General features: G+C 41.5%; 1 protein-coding gene across 3 annotated transcripts in view; it reads right to left on the reverse strand.

Moving 5' to 3' along the window:
- The window catches only part of LOC106577545 (equilibrative nucleoside transporter 2), a 36,425-nt gene extending 18,689 nt beyond the window's left edge, over positions 1-17,736 (reverse strand). For 2 of the 3 annotated variants that reach the window (XM_014155660.3, XM_082965094.1), the window contains exon 1: positions 17,373-17,736. The gene's annotated coding sequence lies outside the window, so the exon portion shown is untranslated. Of the gene's footprint in view, positions 1-1,742; positions 1,876-17,372 lie in introns of those variants that run through there. The other variant, XM_082965093.1, reaches the window with a different exon arrangement.
- Between the last annotated feature and the right edge of the window lie 512 nt (positions 17,737-18,248).

The following is an 18,248-nucleotide window of genomic DNA, read 5'->3' on the forward strand; positions in this document are numbered from 1 at the left end:
CCAAAAAAACAAACACTACCTGCACACGCACGCACACCAGAGCTGGGAAGATAAACTGACCATACCGATCACTTATCTCAAGCATTCTGATGATATCATTCATTACGATAGCCTATACTAGAGAAATGTGATGTAGGAAATTAAATTTGCTTCCTGCAACACAAACTCAAAAAAAGTTCTGGGACACTGTAAAGTCCATGGAGAATAAGAACACCTCCTCCCAGCTGCCCACTGCACTGAGGATAGGACACTCTGTCACCTCTGATAAATCCACTATAATTGAGCATTTTTCTACGGCTGGCCATGCTTTCCACCTGGCAACCCCTACCGCGGTCAACAGCACTGCACCCCACACAGCTACTCGCCCAAGCCTTCCCCATTTCTCCTTCTCCCAAATCCAATCAGCTGATGTTCTGAAAGAGCTGCAAAATCTGGACCCCTACAAATCAGCCGGGCTAGACACTCTTGACCCTTTCTTTCTTAAATTATCTGCCGAAATTGTTGCAACCCCTATTACTAGCCTGTTCAACCTCTCTTTCGTGTCGTCTGAGATTCCAAAAGATTGGAAAGCAGCTGCTGTCATCCCCCTCTTCAAAGGAGGGGACACTCTTGACCCAAACTGCTACAGACCTATATTTATCCTACCCTGCCTTTCTAAGGTCTTCGAAAGCCAAGTCAACAAACAGATTACCGACCATTTCGAATCACACCGCACCTTCTCCGCTATGCAGTCTGGTTTCAGAGCTGGTCATGGGTGCACCTCAGCCACGCTCAAGGTCCTAAACGATATCGTAACCGCCATCGATAAGAAACAATACTGTGCTGCCGTATTCATTGACCTGGCCAAAGCTTTCGACTCTGTCAATCACCACATCCTCATCGGCAGACTCAATAGCCTTGGTTTCTCAAATGATTGCCTCGCCTGGTTCACCAACTACTTTTCTGATAGAGTTCAATGTGTCAAATCGGATGGCCTGTTGTCCGGGCCTCTGGTAGTCTCTATGGGGGTGCCTCAGGGTTCAATTCTTGGGCCAACTCTTTTCTCTGTATGCATCAATGATGTCGCTCTTGCTGCTGGTGAGTCTCTGATCCACCTCTACGCAGACGACACCATTCTGTATACTTCTGGCCCTTCTTTGGACACTGTGTTAACAACCCTCCAGATGAGATTCAATGCCATACAACTCTCCTTCCGTGGCCTCCAACTGCTCTTAAATACAAGTAAATCTAAATGCATGCTCTTCAACCGATCGCTGCCTGCACCTGCCCGCCCGTCCAGCATCACTACTCTGGACGGTTCTGACTTAGAATATGTGGACAACTACAAATACCTAGGTGTCTGGCTAGACTATAAGCTCTCCTTCCAGACTCACATCAAACATCTCCAATCCAAAGTTAAATCTAGAATTGGCTTCCTATTTCGCAAACAAAGCAACCTTCACTCATGCTGCCAAACATACCCTCGTAAAACTGACCATATTACCGATCCTCGACTTCGCCGATGTCATCTACAAAATAGCCTCCAATACCCTACTCAATAAACTGGATGCAGTCTATAACAGTGCCATCCGTTTTGTCACCAAAGCCCCATATACTACCCACCACTGCGACCTGTATGCTCTCGTTGGCTGGCCCTCGCTTCATACTTGTCGCCAAACCCACTGGCTCCAGGTCATCTACAAGACCCTGCTAGGTAAAGTCCCCCCTTATCTCTGCTCACTGGTCACCATAGCAGCACCCACCTGTAGCACGCGCTCCAGCACGCGCTCCAGCAGGTATATCTCTCTGGTCACCCCCAAAGCCAATTCCTCCTTTGGCCGTCTCTCCTTCCAGTTCTCTGCTGCCAATGACTGGAACGAACTACACAAATCTCTGAAACTGTAAACACATCTCCCTCACTAGCTTTAAGCACCAGCTGTCAGAGCAGCTCACAGATCACTGCACCTGTACATAGCCCATCTATAATTTAGCTACCACTTCCCCTACTGTATTTATTTATTTAGCTCATTTGCACCCCATTATTTCTATTTCTACTTTGCACTTTCTTCCACTGCAAATCTACCATTCCAGTGTTTTACTTGCTATATTGTATTGACTTTGCCACTGTGGCCTTTTTTGCCTTTACCTCCCTTATCTCACCTCATTTTCTCACCTAATTTTCTCACATTGTATATAGACTTATTTTTCTACTATATTATGTTTGTTTTACTCCATGTTTAACTCTGTGTTGTTGTATGTGTCGAACTGCTTTGCTTTATCTTGGCCGGGTCGCAATTGTAAATGAGAACTTGTTCTCAACTTGCCTACCTGGTTTAATAAAGGTGAAATAAAAATAAATAAAAATAAGTTTGCTAATATGAGTGATAGTTACACCCATTCAACTATCACACTAGTAGTAGTAGTTTAAAAGGATAATTTAAAAAAAAATCTGCAGAGCACATTAATGTTACTTATCAATTCAACTATCACAGTAGTAGTAGTTTAAAAGGATAAAAAAAAATTAAATCTGCAGAGCACATTAATGTTACTTATCAATTCAGGCAATTTATCACGATAGGGATTTTTGGCCATTTCGCCCAGCTCTAACATGCACACACACCTGTGGCCTACCAGGAGAATATTAATGAAGAATTTAAGTTGGAGAGTGATATTTCAATTCAGAACGTGAGTGGGTGAGAACAAGCAAGGCATTCATGCAAACAACCCTTCCACTCTTTGCTTTGTTACATTTAATTTCACAGAGAGCAACATGTCTGCCAGGAGACATGCTTTCACCAAGAACCAACCACTTGCCAGCATGTTCACACTAAGGCTGAGTTAAAAGCCAAGCTTTCTATTGGTGTGATGTCTGATTCATACACTCCATTTCCTTTGAAGTGCTCACCAATGCATGAAAGTCACAGAAGCATTATAAAACAGTCGCTAGTGAAGGTCTTGAAGCACCACCACAACCATTAATATTTTACCAAGAACACTGCAACAGAAGCTAACCTTCCACCGCTACTCTTTTCTCCACATGAGGCTACAATACATTGAGTTTCCCCAGGGAAGCTGTGAAGCGCCGGGGAATCTGAAGCGAGCTGTAGTCTATAGGCGTGATTGTGTGAAACAATGTTATGTTTACTACGTTTCATTAAACCATGTACGGCTATAAATATTGTATTTACACTTTTCTGAAAGAAAAGCACATTCTTCGTCCATTAAAATAACATAAAATGTATCAGAAATACAGTGTAGACATTGTTAATGTTGTAAATGACTATTGTAACTGGAAACGGCTGTTTTTTTTATGGAATATCTACATAGGTGTAAAGAGGCCCATTATCAGCAACCATCACTCCTGTGTTCCAATGGCACGTTGTGTTAGCTAATCCAAGTTTATAATTTTAAAAGGCTAATTGATCATTAGAAAACCATTTTGAAATTATGTTAGCACAGCTTAAAACTGTTGTGCTGATTTACAGAAGCAATAAAACTGGCCTTCTTTAGATTAGTTGAGTATCTGGAGCATCAGCATTTGTGGGTTCGATTACAGGTTCAAAATGGCCAGAAACAAATAACTTTCTTCTGAAACTCGTCAGTCTATTCTTGTTCTGAGAAATGAAGGCAATTCCATGTGAGAAATTGCCAAGAAACTGAAGATCTCGTACAATGCTGTGTACTACTCCCTTCATAGAACAGCGCAAACTGGATCTAACCAGAATTGAAAGAGGAGTGGGAGGCCCTGGTGCACAACTGAGCAAGAGGACAAGTACATTGGTGTCTAGTTTAAGAAACAGATGCCTCACAAGTCCTCAACTGGCAGCTTCATTAAATAGTACCCGCAAAACACCAGTCTCAACGTCAACAGTGAAGATGCGACACCGGGATGCTGGCCTTCTAGGCAGCATCCCGGTGAGACTGGTGTTTTGCGGGTACTATTTAATGAAGCTGCCAGTTGAGGACTTGTTTCTCAAGCCTTCTTCACTCATGCTGCCAAACATACCCTCGCAAAACTGACTATCCTACTGATCCTTGACTTCGGCGATGTCATTTATAAAATAGCCTCCAACACTCTACTCAGCAAATTGGATGCAATTTGCCGCACTTCCCTGCCGTGCTTTAAACTTAGTTTTGAAAGTTGTAATAGTAGAATGTACAAGGCTTCATCAGTTCCTCGTCATGTTAGTCATTGCATACCTTAGAGAGCTATTTATAACTTGTCAGAAATGTCCATATCAGCCTCCGGGGTGGCGCAGTGGTCTAAGGCACTGCATTGCAGTGCCAGCTGTACCACCAGAGATTCTGGGTTCGAGTCCAGGCTCTGTCGCCCGGCTGTGACCGGGAGGCCCATGGGGCGGCGCACAATTGGCCCAGCGTCATCCGGGTTAGGGAGGGTTTGGCCGGCGGGATATCCTTGTCTCATCGCACACTAGCGACTCCTATGGCAGGCCGGGCGCAGTGCACGCTGACCAGGTTGCCAGGTGTACTGCGTTTCCTCCGACACATTGGTGCGGCTGGCTTCTGGGTTGGATGGGCATTGTGTCAAGAAGCAGTGCAGCTTGGTTGGGTTGTGTTTTGGAGGACGCATGGCTCTCGACCTTCGCCTCTCCCGAGTCCGTACGGGAGTTGCAGCGACGAGACAAGACTGTAACTACCAATTGGATACCACGAAATTGGGGAGAAAAATGGGAAAAGAAAAAAAGAAATGTCCAGATCGACTAGCCCATGTCAGCAACAGTTTTTTTATTTTATTTTTAAGGTAGGTTTTTTAGCCTATAGATATTATTATAATTTATTACTCACTCAAATATCACATGAATACACATTAGACATGGCAAAGTGAATAGAAGTGCATGAACATTTGCTTTAAAAACCGGCAACATTTTCTTTGCACCCCATGACAAAATGTGTAGAATTGCAGGAAATAAGCTTTAAAACCAGCAAAGTTCTCTCCAAATTCTCTCCACCAAGAAGAGAGGTGTTTGTCATGAAGAATAATTGTGCCCATAGAAATAGATGTGGTGTGAGCACGCAAGGGAGGGCCATGGGATGTTCCCCAGTGCTGGAAGGGGTGAAAAGGTCTGGGAACCCCTTGGCTATATAAATTCATTAATATGGGCAGAATATTGTATATAAATTCATTCATATGGTTATATACAGACTGAAGGCTAAAAACAGACTATACCTAGGCCTATTTCTAGTTTTTACATTGTATTTTCATTTTAAAGATTGTATTTTAATTTTATCTACTGTTTACACCATCCACTAACGCCAACCATTCACTAGAAAACATTTATCAACAAAAAAGCTTAGCAAAATACAAAGAATTATGGGGAAAAAATAAGTAGTAAAACATCTATTTAAAATAATATTTTTTACACCATCCATTAACACAAACCATTCACTATGGACAAAAAGACGTGAGCGAAACACATATTCTTCACATTTTTCTCCCTCAAAATGAATGGCTGCATGTGATTTTTTCCCCCCCTAGCGATCGACACAACCGACACATTTTCAAAGTAAAATAATATTTTTTACATTTTCCAAATTACTAAGAAACACAAAATCCGCGAGGCATAATGGGACCCGTGTCGTCCAAAAAGTTATACTTTTGACTCGCGTGTCAATAGAACATTCTTCCAAGAGTCTTCATGATCATCCAGGTGCTTTTTGGCAAACTTGAGTAAACTTTTTGGACGACATGGGTCCCATTATGTCTGGTGAAAACCAAACACTACATTCCCACAGTAAGAACCTCACACCAACGGTCAAGCATAGTGGAGGTAGTGTGATGGTTAGGGGATGCTTTGCTGCCTCAGGTCCTGGATGACTTGCCTCAACAAAAGGAACCATAAATTCTGCTCTGTATCAGAGAATTCTACAGGACAATGTCAGGCTATCCGTCTGTGAGCTGAAGCTGAATCGCAGCTGGGTCATGCAGCAAGACAATGATAAAAAACACACAATCAAGTATACGTGAAAATTGTTAAAAAGCAACACATTTTACGTTTTGGAACGGCATAGTCAAAGTCCACACCTAATCCCAATTGAGATGTTGTGGCAGGACCTGAAGGAGCAGTTCATGCTTGAAAACCCACAAATGTTGCTGAGTTAAAGCAATTCTGCATGGATGAGTGGGCCAAAATTCCTCCACAGTGACGTGAGAGACTGAGCAACAACTACAGGAAGCGTTTAGCTAAAGGTGACACAACCAATTATTGAGTGTAAAGGGGAAATTACTTTTTCACACGGGCATAACTTTGTTCATGAAATAAAGGGAAAAAGTATGTAATTGTTGTGTTTTGTTCACTCAAGTTCCCTTTATCTAATATTAGGTTTTGGTTGAAGATCTGATAATTCAGTATAAAAAAAATACTCAAAAGTAGAGAAAATTATAAAGGGGGCAAATACTTTTCAACAACACTGTAAGGTCACTCAGTCAAGCACTCAATCTCAAACACAGTTTCAACCACAAAGATCAGGGAGGTTTTCCAACGCCCGCAAGAAAGGGCACCTATTGGTAGATGGGTAAAAAAAAAAGCAGACATTGACTATCGCATTGAACATGGTGAAATTATTACACTTTGGATGGTGTATTAATACACCCAGTCACTACAAGGATACAGGCATCAATTAATCAAATGTATTTATAAAGCCATTCTTACATCAGCTGATGTCACAAAGTGCTGTACAGAAACCCAGCCTAAAACCCCAAACAGCAAGCAATGCAGGTGTAGAAGCACCGTGGATAGGAAAAACTCCCTAGAAAGGCCAGAACCTGGGAAGAAACCTAGAGAGGAACCAGGCTATGAGAGGTGGCCAGTCCTCTTCTGGCTGTGCCGGGTGGAGATTATAACAGAACATGGCCAAGATGTTCAAATGTTCATAGATGATCCTTCCTGACTCAGTTGCCGGAGAGGAAGAAAACCGCTCAGGGATTTCACCATAAGGCCAATGGTGACTTTCAAACAGTTAGAGTTTAATGGCAAGGATAGGAGAAAACTGAGGATGGAACAACAACATTGTAGTTACTCCACAATACTAACCTAAATGACAGAGTGAAAAGAAGGAAGCCTGTACAGAATACACATTTTCCAAATCATGCATCCTGTTTGCAATAAGGCACTAAAGTAAAGCAAAAAAGGTGGCAAAGAAATGTACTCTATGTCCTGAATACAAAGCGTCATGTTTGGGGCAAATCCAACACATCACTGGCATCGGAAAGGACTATGGAGTTTATTTAGGACAAAAATAAACGGAACAGAGCTAAGAATAGGCTAAATCCTAGAGGAAACCCTGGTTCAGTCTGCTTTCCAACAGACACTGGGTGACAAATTCACCTTTCTGCATGACAATAACCTAAAACACAAGGCCAAACATGCACTGGAGTTGCTTACCAAGACGACATTGAATGTTCCAGAGTGGCCTAAGTTACAGTTGACTGAAAACTTCTTGAAAATCTATGGCAAGAATTGAAAATGGCTGTCTAGCAATGATCAACAACCAACTTGACATAGTTTGAAGAATTGTTGAAATAATCATGTGCAAATATTAAACAATCCAGGTGTGCAAAGCTCTTAGACTTACCCAGAAAGACACAGCTGTAATCGCTGCCAAAAGTGATTCTAACATATATTGACTCAGGGGTGTGAATATTTATATAAATTAGATATTTCATTTTCATTAAATTAGCAACAATTTCTAAGAACATGTTTTCGCTTTGGGGGGTATTGTGTGTAGATAAGTGAGGAAAAATGTGTCCATATGGAATTCAGGTTGCAACACAACAAATGTAGAATAAGTGAAGGGGTATGAATACTTTCCGAAGGCACTGAATGTTGCCATAAGAGTTGTGCAAAATTGGTAGAATATTATTCACAGCTGTAATGTCTGCCAAAGGTAATCCACTAACTATTTACTCTGGGGTGTAAAAACATCTGCAATCAATCATTTTTTTCAATTTATTTTTAATTTAGAAAATGTTCTCTAACTTTCACTCAATTTGAATATGTGGAGTACGTTGTGCAGATTTGTAGAAAAAAAAAAAGAATTGACCCAATTTAATTTAAAGGCAGCAAAATGTGAAGACTGCAAGTATGGAACGCTGTTTGGGTCTTTGCGTGTCAAAAACGATGCGTCAAATAGTGTTATTTGAACTGTATCAAATAAGCTTTTCATTTCTTTTAACAAACTTTTAACAAAAAATACATTTGCAAACAAGCACACACCAACCACGAACGATGCGTTTACAATACGGCGTTGGTAATAAGGCATTATTTGTTCAACGAAATGGGAAAACGTCTGTGTGAGCATTTGAAATATGATCAGGATCAAAAATGTTTGCAAATATCTTTGATACAGACGTTATTAGCAACTTCTGCGGAAGCTAGCTAGCTTTAGCTTGGTACCTAGCTAGCACCAATGCAACCAGCCTGAAAACAATGACCAGTAAAAACTGCAGTAATTTTCAATATTCTTAGCAATGATTTAGGAATCCATGTGAGTAAGTATTAGCTAGGTAACCACTTTTGTTTAACTTCAGTTCATGTAAATAACTAGCTAGCATTTGTTGTCCAAAGCTTATGTTATAAGCAGCCAGCTAGCTTCCTCTGACTAGAGAGGCTGCTTGACCGGAGGCTGCTTGACCGAAATGGGGTATCAGTCTACTCAGTACCCAAGTGCTCCCCCCCCCCCCCCCCCCCCCCCCCCCCCCCCCAATGTCTTCCTCAGAGTTCAGAGTTCTCAGACTCCAAAACATCCACACAGTATTGTTTTTCCTCTGGAATAGTGTTCAATACACATAGTAGGTTGACTGGTACAATAAATGTGGCTTAATTCAGTGGTTTCAGAGTCCCGCAATAACAGCTACAACACTAATGTTGTCTGGGTGTCACTGAGTAGACTGATACCCCATGTCATTGATCCACAATCTATAGTCTATAGGTAAGGCTGTACAATGAAATAAGTACACCCCCAATGCAATTCTAAAATCTAATATATCCAGTGTGATTACAATAGATTTGTCAAATTAACAAATTGTCTTTTGTTGAATTTCTATGACATTCCAACCTCGTTTAGCATGATATATTCAATTATGGCATAATTCCACTATTTGTATTCATTTGCATCACTGTCAATGACAGCCTTTTATTTTGAAGGCAAATCGCAAAGTCCACTACTGTGGCTAATCCCTATTGTGGCTAGCTTCACATAGGTGGATCCGCCCACCATCAATCAAATAAGAACAGTCTTATAAATTAGAGGTATTTTAGATGTAGCTACTGAACTAGATGTCGTTTTGCTATGATAAGGTTAGAACATTGGTTTGTATCCATCAGCTAGCTAGCTTTTTTTTATGACCAGCACTGTCCAGAGCTTGGGGAAATGTCTGCGCTTCTGCGGCAGCGCCAGGTGCACGAGACAAAACTTTACCAGCATCATGGCATACGTATCGGTGAATCGCTGTGCATATGAAATACGAGCGATAGTTATTACACATCGATTACACTATGAAAAAAATGTATGAATGTGTTAAATTACTATGTGACGTCATATTCAGGTCCTGATTGGTCAACCAGTTTATTTAACGCGTCAAATAGTGTTATTTGACACGTAAAGACCAAAACGGCGTTCCATATGCAAGGGGTGTGTAGACTTCCACCAGGCACTGTAGTAGTTAAGTTTTTAATGTCACGTGCACAAGTACAGTGACATAAATAATGTATTATTTATTTTATTTTGCCGTGTTGCTAGGGAAGTGGCATGATGATGTATTATTTATTTTGTTTTGCCGTGTTGCTAGGGAAGTAGCATGATGATGTATTATTTATTTTGTTTTGCTGTGTTGCTAGGGAAGTGGCATGATGATGTATTATTTATTTTGTTTGCCGTGTTGCTAGGGAAGTAGCATGATGATGTATTATTTTCCAAGGCTCCGCACCATGCGCTCTCACCACTGGTGTCCCCCAGGGCTCTGTTCTAGGCCCTCTCCTATTCTCGCTATATACCAAGTCACTTGGCTCTGTCATATCCTCACATGGTCTCTCCTATCATTGCTATGCAGACGACACACAATTAATCTTCTCCTTTCCCCCTTCTGATAACCAGGCGGCGAATCGCATCTCTGCATGTCTGTCAGACATATCAGTGTGGATGATGGATCACCACCTCAAGCTGAACCTCGGCAAGACGGAGCTGCTCTTCCTCCCGGGGAAGGACTCCCGTTCCATGATCTCGCCATCACGGTTGACAACTCCCTTGTGTCCTCCTCCCAGAGTGCTAAGAACCTTGGCGTGATCCTGGACAACACCCTGTCGTTCTCCACTAACATCAAGGCGGTGATCCGATCCTGTAGGTTCATGCTCTACAACATTCGCAGAGTACGACCCTGCCTCACACAGGAAGCGGCGCAGGTCCTAATCCAGGCACTTGTCATCTCCCGTCTGGATTACTGCAACTCGCTGTTGGCTGGGCTCCCTGCCTTAGCCATTAAACCCCTACAACTCATCCAGAACGCCGCAGCCCGTCTGGTGTTCAACCTTCCCAAGTTCTCTCACGTCACCCCGCTCCTCCGCTCTCTCCACTGGCTTCCAGTTGAAGCTCGCATCCGCTACAAGACCATGGTGATTGCCTACGGAGCTGTGAAGGGAACGGCACCTCCATACCTTCAGGCTCTGATCAGGCCCTACACCCAAACAAGGGCACTGCGTTCATCCACCTCTGGCCTGCTGGCCCCCCTACCTCTGAGGAAGCACAGTTCCCGCTCAGCCCAGTTAAAACTGTTCGCTGCTCTGGCACCCCAATGGTGGAATAAGCTCCCTCACGACGCCAGGACAGCGGAGTCAATCACCACCTTCCGGAGACACCTGAAACCCCACCTCTTTAAGGAATACCTAGGATAGGATAAAGTAATCCTTCTAACCCCCCTAAAAGATTTAGATGCACTATTGTAAAGTGGTTGTTCCACTGGATATCATAAGGTGAATGCACCAATTTGTAAGTCGCTCTGGATAAGAGCGTCTGCTAAATGACTTAAATGTAAATGTATAAAAAAGGTTCAGTCACCCAGTCCTAAACTTGGTGACAAGCTCTGTGACAGGCTCGGAGAGGACAATGCTGTTGAACGCTTAGCTGTAGTCAATGAACAGGACTCTTACATTGGTATTCCTCTTATCTAGGTGGGTGGGTCTAGGGTGTCTGGGATGATGGAGTTGATGTGTGCCATAACCAGTCTTTCAAAGCACTTCATGATTACAGATGTGAGTACAACAGGAGGGTAGTCATTGTGGCATGAAGCCTTAGAGTTCTTGGGAACAGGAATGATGGTAGCCATCTTAAAATGTGGGGATTACATGTGAAATTGCAGTGAATACGCCTGCCAACTGATCTGCGCATGCTCTGAGAAAGCGCCCTGGAATACCGTCCGGCCCCGCAGCCTTGTGAGTGTTGACCTGATTCAAGACCTTACTCACCTCGGCCTCGGAGACCGAGATCACCCAGTCCTCTAGGGATAGACCGGAGGTAGGCCTATAGCTCGGCCATGCTGTGAATCTGTCTGGTCAAAGTCATTTCAACATAACTAACTACACAACAAGCAGTCAAGCAGAACTGATGAAACTGGGTAAACCATGGACAACGCTACCTTACGAAGGAATGAGAGAGAGACCTGCTCAACCTCATCACCCAGAGAGAAGGGGAGCTTTAGACGATCAAGAGAATAGCACGTACACAAATCACTCCCCCATGACAATTTAATCAGCTGATTAAGCAGAAACTTGGAGACTGAGGATTCTTGTGTACTTATTTTCGCAGACTAGAGGCTAAGAATTGATGGGTTGGGGAATATGTAAAAAAAAAAAGTTTATTACAGACTAATATTACAATTCCTGAAAGAGACATTAGAAAACACCTATATACCGAGGGCTCTGAAGAAGAAAAAAAACAGAACAGGGCAACCTGATTCTGTGGCATGAAAGAGTCATTTCAGTAAAGTTGTCCTTTCAGTGTTTCAGGCTACTTGTCATTTTTTTCAAGACAAATCACAGAAGGTCATAGACAGGCGAGGTCACACTAGGGGAAGGTTTCACTGTGGCCAGTAGTCGTGTGATAACAGACCTTGGGAACTTTTAATGGAATCTGTCAAAAAGAACACCAAAATGTTACTCCCACATTCACATAACTTGGCATTGGCTGCTGTCAAACAGGTTTTGGGAGGAAAATGAAAAACGCAGAATCAGCCAGCTATCTAGCTGATTTATCAGCACACAATCACATGCCAGGTGATGTTAGGGATTATAAATGCATTATGACTTAATGCAAAGAATGGGTAAGTAAGGACTGGTACTTGAAGGTTATATAACCTTATGATATGCGTTCTTTAAAAAAATACAGGACTTTTAGCTATAAGATGAGGCTTGGACAATGTTCTTCTCAGCATTTTCCCCCATCGCACTTTCAAGTTCAACACTTGAACAGTACGATAAAAGCTAATAACATAGCAATAAGGGTCTACTAATGTTTTCACACTATATCAAAATAATACGTCTCACAAGCCAAGTAGGTTTTTAGCTTATTTTTTACTGATTTCCTTGCTTTTCATCTGGTTTTCCCCCCCTTCTTCTGTTTCCCTTCCAATTTATAGCATTTTGCCATGAGCAAATCAGTGGTTTCTTTGTTGAAACCCACTATATCAAATATGACATAAACCTGTGTTTTATAAAGGGTGACATAAGCACAGCTTAATAAAGGCTTTATAAATCATTAAATTAAGGCTTCAAAGTATTTACAACCTTGTCATGCATCTTGGTAGAGCATTGCAACGCCAAGATAATGGGTTCTATTCCCGGGACCACCCATACGTAAAAATGTATGCGCGCATGACTAAGTCGCTTTGGATAAAAGTGTCAGCTGTGTTGTATATATTATATTCCTTTAAAACATTTCTAGGATGACCCAATCTCTTCCCTCTTGGGTGCATAGCAAATATTGGACCGGTCCTCAACTTTCCCCAAAATGCTGTGCTGCAGGATGACACACACTCTAAAGTGCAGTCATGTACAGCAAAAAAGACTGGAAGGCCTTTTAAAATACATTTTTATTCTAATTCATTCCCCCCCCCCCCAAAATTCAATTTTCTCGGTTTTGTTTTTCCAGGTTTCTGATTTCCCCATTTTTTCTGGTTTTCACACCTTTATAATAGAAAAACAACATTTGATTTCCTGTGTTCACAACCATGCTTAAACCACATCGGGATGACTTTTGAGTTCTGGGAAAAATCTAGTTGCCCTTTAATTCAGTGCACATGTTTGGTTTGCGTTGTTTCTTTAGCGCATTAAGCTCACGTGATGAGTTCGCAAATCAAATGCCCACTTGTGGTGTCACTGGACAGCTTAATTTAACCCATTTTAGAATACGGCTGTAACTTAACAAAATGTGGAAAAAGTCAAGGAGTCTGAATAATTTCAGAAGGCACTGTATATACGTCAAACGGTATTGTGGAGATATTTCATAGTTTTTTCATGGGTATATTACTTTCCGATTTCAATCTTATAGCAAACCTAAACGTGACTGTTATGGGAAGAGGAGATCATCCGATATGCCCTTAAATACTTCGAAGCAACCTGGAATAAAAATGTTAGATGACCAGTGCTTCTATAGTGAAACAAATCTCACATCTTTGCAGTTTGCAAGCGATGTTAGGCTACATTGTATCGTTGTTTCTTCTTCAGAGCAAACTGGCGAGCAACAACATAATTTCACTTAACTTGAAGAACTCCTGGTTCTCTTGGTTTAGCAGTGTATCCACACATTTTTGAATGATGATGGTGGTGAACGGGGTGATTGAATTTACATTATAAACCGGTTGGTTTGAGCTCTGAATACTGATTGGCTGACAGCCGTGGTATATCCTCTTAAAGGATCGTACCCTTTTTTAAATTTGCACCTAAAATAACATACCCAAATCTAACTGCCTGTAGCTCAGGACCTGAAGCAAGGATATGCATATTCTTGATATCATTTGAAAGGAAACACTTTGTTTGTGGAAATGTGAAATTAAATGTAGGAGAATATAACACATTACATCTTAAAAGAATGCATGTTTTTTGGTTTGTGTTTTCATCTTTGAAAACGCAAGAGAAAAGCCATAATATAATATTGGAGTTTAGGCACAATTTAGATTTTGGCCACTAGATGGCAGCTGTGTATGTGCAAAGTTTCAGACTGATCCAGTGAAGCATTGCAATACTGCACAAAATGTTTAATCAAGTCTGTCCAAATGTGCCGAATTGGTCAATTGATACATTTAAGTACATAACTATAGAGAACATACAAAAATGATATGATAATACAAAATGGAAGTTTACCCACTCCCAGGAATGTCACACATGATGGATCATTAGCTTATACACTAACTTCCACACATCTTGATGGCCGGGCGGGGTGGGTGTGGAGCCAGAAACCGCAGGGGTTCAGACTTTAGAAACCCAGTTCCCAATTTGAATATAAAAATGGATTTTATCAAACAAAACTATGCTACATTTTATCTCTGGTAGCCTCAGGATGACATATCAGAGCAAGATTACTGAATGTAAGTACATTATTTACCTTCAGAGGTGAATGTATCAAACCAGTTGAAGTGATAAGTTTGATGTTGTGCACTCTCCTCAAACAACAGCATGGTATTTTTTCACTGTAACAGCTACTGTAAATTGGACAGCGAGGTTAGATTAAGAAGAATTTAAGCTTTCTGCCCATATAAGACATGTCTATGTCCTGGAAAGTTTGCTGTGAGTTACAACGTCACTCCAGTCACATTAGCGCACATTAGCATCAACCATCCCGGTATAGGGTCACCAATCCCGTAGAGGATATCAGACCACATACCACGGGTTTGACAAAACTGTTATTTTTATTCTTCTAATTACGTTCGTAACCAGTTTAAAATAGCAGTAAGGCACCTCAGGGTTTTGTGATAGATCGCCAATATACCACGGCTAAGGGCTGTGGTCCACACTCCGCATTGCGTCTTGCACAAGACCAGCCCTTAGCTGTGGTATATTGGCCTAATACCACACCTGCTCAGGCCGACGCAGAAAGGGGGTAGGTGGCCTATTTAAGGAGTGCATGGTGACAGTATTGAAGGAAATAGCTATACCGACAAATATATGGATAAATATAATTGCGTCGGTCAAACAGGTAAGCATACCTCTTATTTCTTAGTGCTCCAACAAAGCCCTCTTGTTAGTAAAATGTGCCGACTCAACTTTCAGCACTGGCCGCTGTCCATATTGATTTTAGAAACAGATCTGGCTGCATCTCTAATCTTTTTTCTAATTTATCCAATTATATTCCTTGCTCTTGTTTTGAATGGACATATTCCCACTAATATTGTAATTAAGCTTTGACATTTGTGTTTTAGACTTTTCCTCAAGCTGTTGGTGCCTGCTTCTATTTATGCCAAATCATTTGACCACTGTAGGTTGAGATTCTTGTTTCCCAACATTATTCCTCTACAATTTTCTACAGCGAATAGAGAAGCTGTATTTCTGTATTTTTTAAGCTATACATCTTGAAAACCTGATTGCTAACATGCAAAACATTTTGGGACTATATCAACAATGGACTAATTAAACAAATACCAAAATATTTTTGGGGGGTAGAGTTTTCCTTTAAGAAGCTTTTGAGAAACAGGGCCCAGAACCACCAGAGTGGTGTTGTAAATATGCTGCTGCTCTGTGATGAGGGAAGCACAGCACTCAGGATCCTCATGAACAGGACACCCTTTGTCTCGTGAATTAGTAAGTAAAGTGTTTGTAGCGCTGATTCTGGGCTGTTTCTGGGAACGCTCTGTCACTGCCTTAAACTAGCCCCCAGGCACCAATTCAGCACCTTGCTGTTCCTCTAGACTAGAAGTCACACTAGCAGACTAGTCCACACAGACAGTAGCCTATTAACGGTACAGTAGGATAAATGACAATCATTTTAGGTTTTTAATTCCATGACTGCGAATGGGCCGTCTTGCATACAGAATTGCTGTCCATCAGATTAAAGCGGCATTTAATGGGGACATGGGCTCGCTTGAACAGCAGGACTACAAAGAGATCTTTACCAGTTTTCCCAAGCCATAGATGTGTCATAGCACTGTGTAATTGTGAAATTACTTTCATGGGCAACACACATACTCTCTTGCTCTTTCTTCTCTCCATCTCACTCACACACACACAAGCGTGTAAACTAGATAGGGCGCTGCTCCACTTCCAGATTTATCAGTGTGTCTGAACACCAACTGGCCTAGTTTTTACTGTCATAACCAAAACAGAAAGATTAGGATTTATTTACTTAGGCTATGAAGGGAAACATTTTAAGAACCTAGATGTAAATATAGCCTATCAAATCCAATTGTATATGTCACATGCGCCAAATACAACAGTTGTAGTAGACCTTACAGTGAAATGCTTACTCACAAGCTCTTAAGCAACAATGCGGTTAAGAAAAATACAATAAATAAAAGTAACAAATAATGAAAGAGCCCTTCTCAGTGGAACTGTTGATTTTCACTTCCAAATCATATGGCAGACACCAGTACACAAAATAAACCCGTCTGATCGATCACCCAGAATTTCCAGAAGAGATAGCCTAAAGGCCGCGCAGTTTATCACTGAATCTCTTATCAGGGATTACGAGTAATTCTCGACGGCGTCAGTCTTGGCCATGTGGTGTCCAGAAAGCAAGCATGTCGCATAGCGATTTACTGAAATTTCCATTATGAATTTTCAAATCTGCGTGTCCTTTGGTGACGATTTCCAAGCACTCCGTCATGGCGCATGATGTGAAAGACTCCGTTTGTAAAGGCTGACTGGCTGAATGTTGAGAGCATGCTGTAATACACCTGCCGCGCCATTCTTAAACAGATATGCAATTTCAATAGAATTAAATACATCTAGTTAATTGAAAATACAGTTTAGAATTAGACGTAGACTTCTGTGAATTACAGCATCCCTCCGTTGGCATTTGCATTACGAGCAAACTTGAGTAACGTTACTTGTACTCAGCCTAAAGATGTCGGGGAATGTGATGTATATTTCCCTTCAGCATATTAAGTACAATTATCTAATTTCACTAAACAACCCATTTGACAGTAGCAGGCAACAGTATTCTAGCAACACTACAAAACGGGGCCCCTTTATAAATCCCAGAAACCAGGCGAACAAGAGCGGCTTTGTCTGTCGCATGACCTAACGGCAAGACCGACAATGAAGAAAACCAATTCACACGATTATACTCCCAAACAATTGATTGCTACAATTAACTGAAACAATTGTACTAATTCATTCGCGCCTTCCGTATCAAGCCGCAGAAGAGGCCAGACTCATATTGCGCCTACTCACCTTGTAGCGACGAGAAACGTGGTAGTCAGCTCAATGTTTTCACTGTCGCGACGGTAAACAAAGCTGATGTCGTTGTGAATACCAAAGCGATAAAATGAAGGTCATAGTTAAAAAATGTTACACGGTAAATGTATCACTCCACGTGGCCCGAGCGTCAAATCGTTAAGAACGGAAGTAACAAGCTAACGTTGAGCGTAACCTTCATTTTCCGTGATACCGGTAGAATCAAAAACAGCATAGCATATTGCTGTGATCCTCCCCATTATGTAAATCAAAACCTACTATTTGTTTTCGGCAATATGAAGTGATAATGGTAGGGCTGCAATGAACTGTTGTGTTCAACTTCCCACACAGGGGCAATGGAAAGGGGATACCTAGTCAGTTGTACAACTGAATGCATTCAACTGAAATGTGTCTTAATGTTGCGGGTCAGTTTGACCCATTTCCACGTTTGAGTTGTCTAAAATACTAGTTACCCTGTCTTTTTCTTCATGAAATGAAATACCTTTTCCTCATTTAGGGTCATGAACCTAACTTCAAAATGTGGAAACTGATATGTTGTGGAATGTCTGTGTATATTCTGTGTACAAACATGATGTTGTGGGTCATTTCGACCCGGAGGCTTTCATGTGTATCGATATTTGCACGGGTCCAAAATAAACAAGTGTCTTAAATGTATTTTGCTTTGACTGGTTCTGTTTGCACTTTTATGATTATGTTGGGTGAAAAAGAGTTTCCAAAGCTTCTCTTTCTCAGTGCGAGAGCAGCAGATCTCTGACACAGACAGGGGCGGAAATCCCGGGGGGGATTTCCTGGGAAAAATATGATTTGTCCCCCCCAATATATCACTGAAACATAACTATGTAATTTAAATAA

Source organism: Salmo salar, chromosome 18, assembly GCF_965601325.2.
Source record: "Salmo salar chromosome 18, fSalSal1, whole genome shotgun sequence".
NCBI classification, from domain to species: domain Eukaryota; kingdom Metazoa; phylum Chordata; class Actinopteri; order Salmoniformes; family Salmonidae; genus Salmo; species Salmo salar.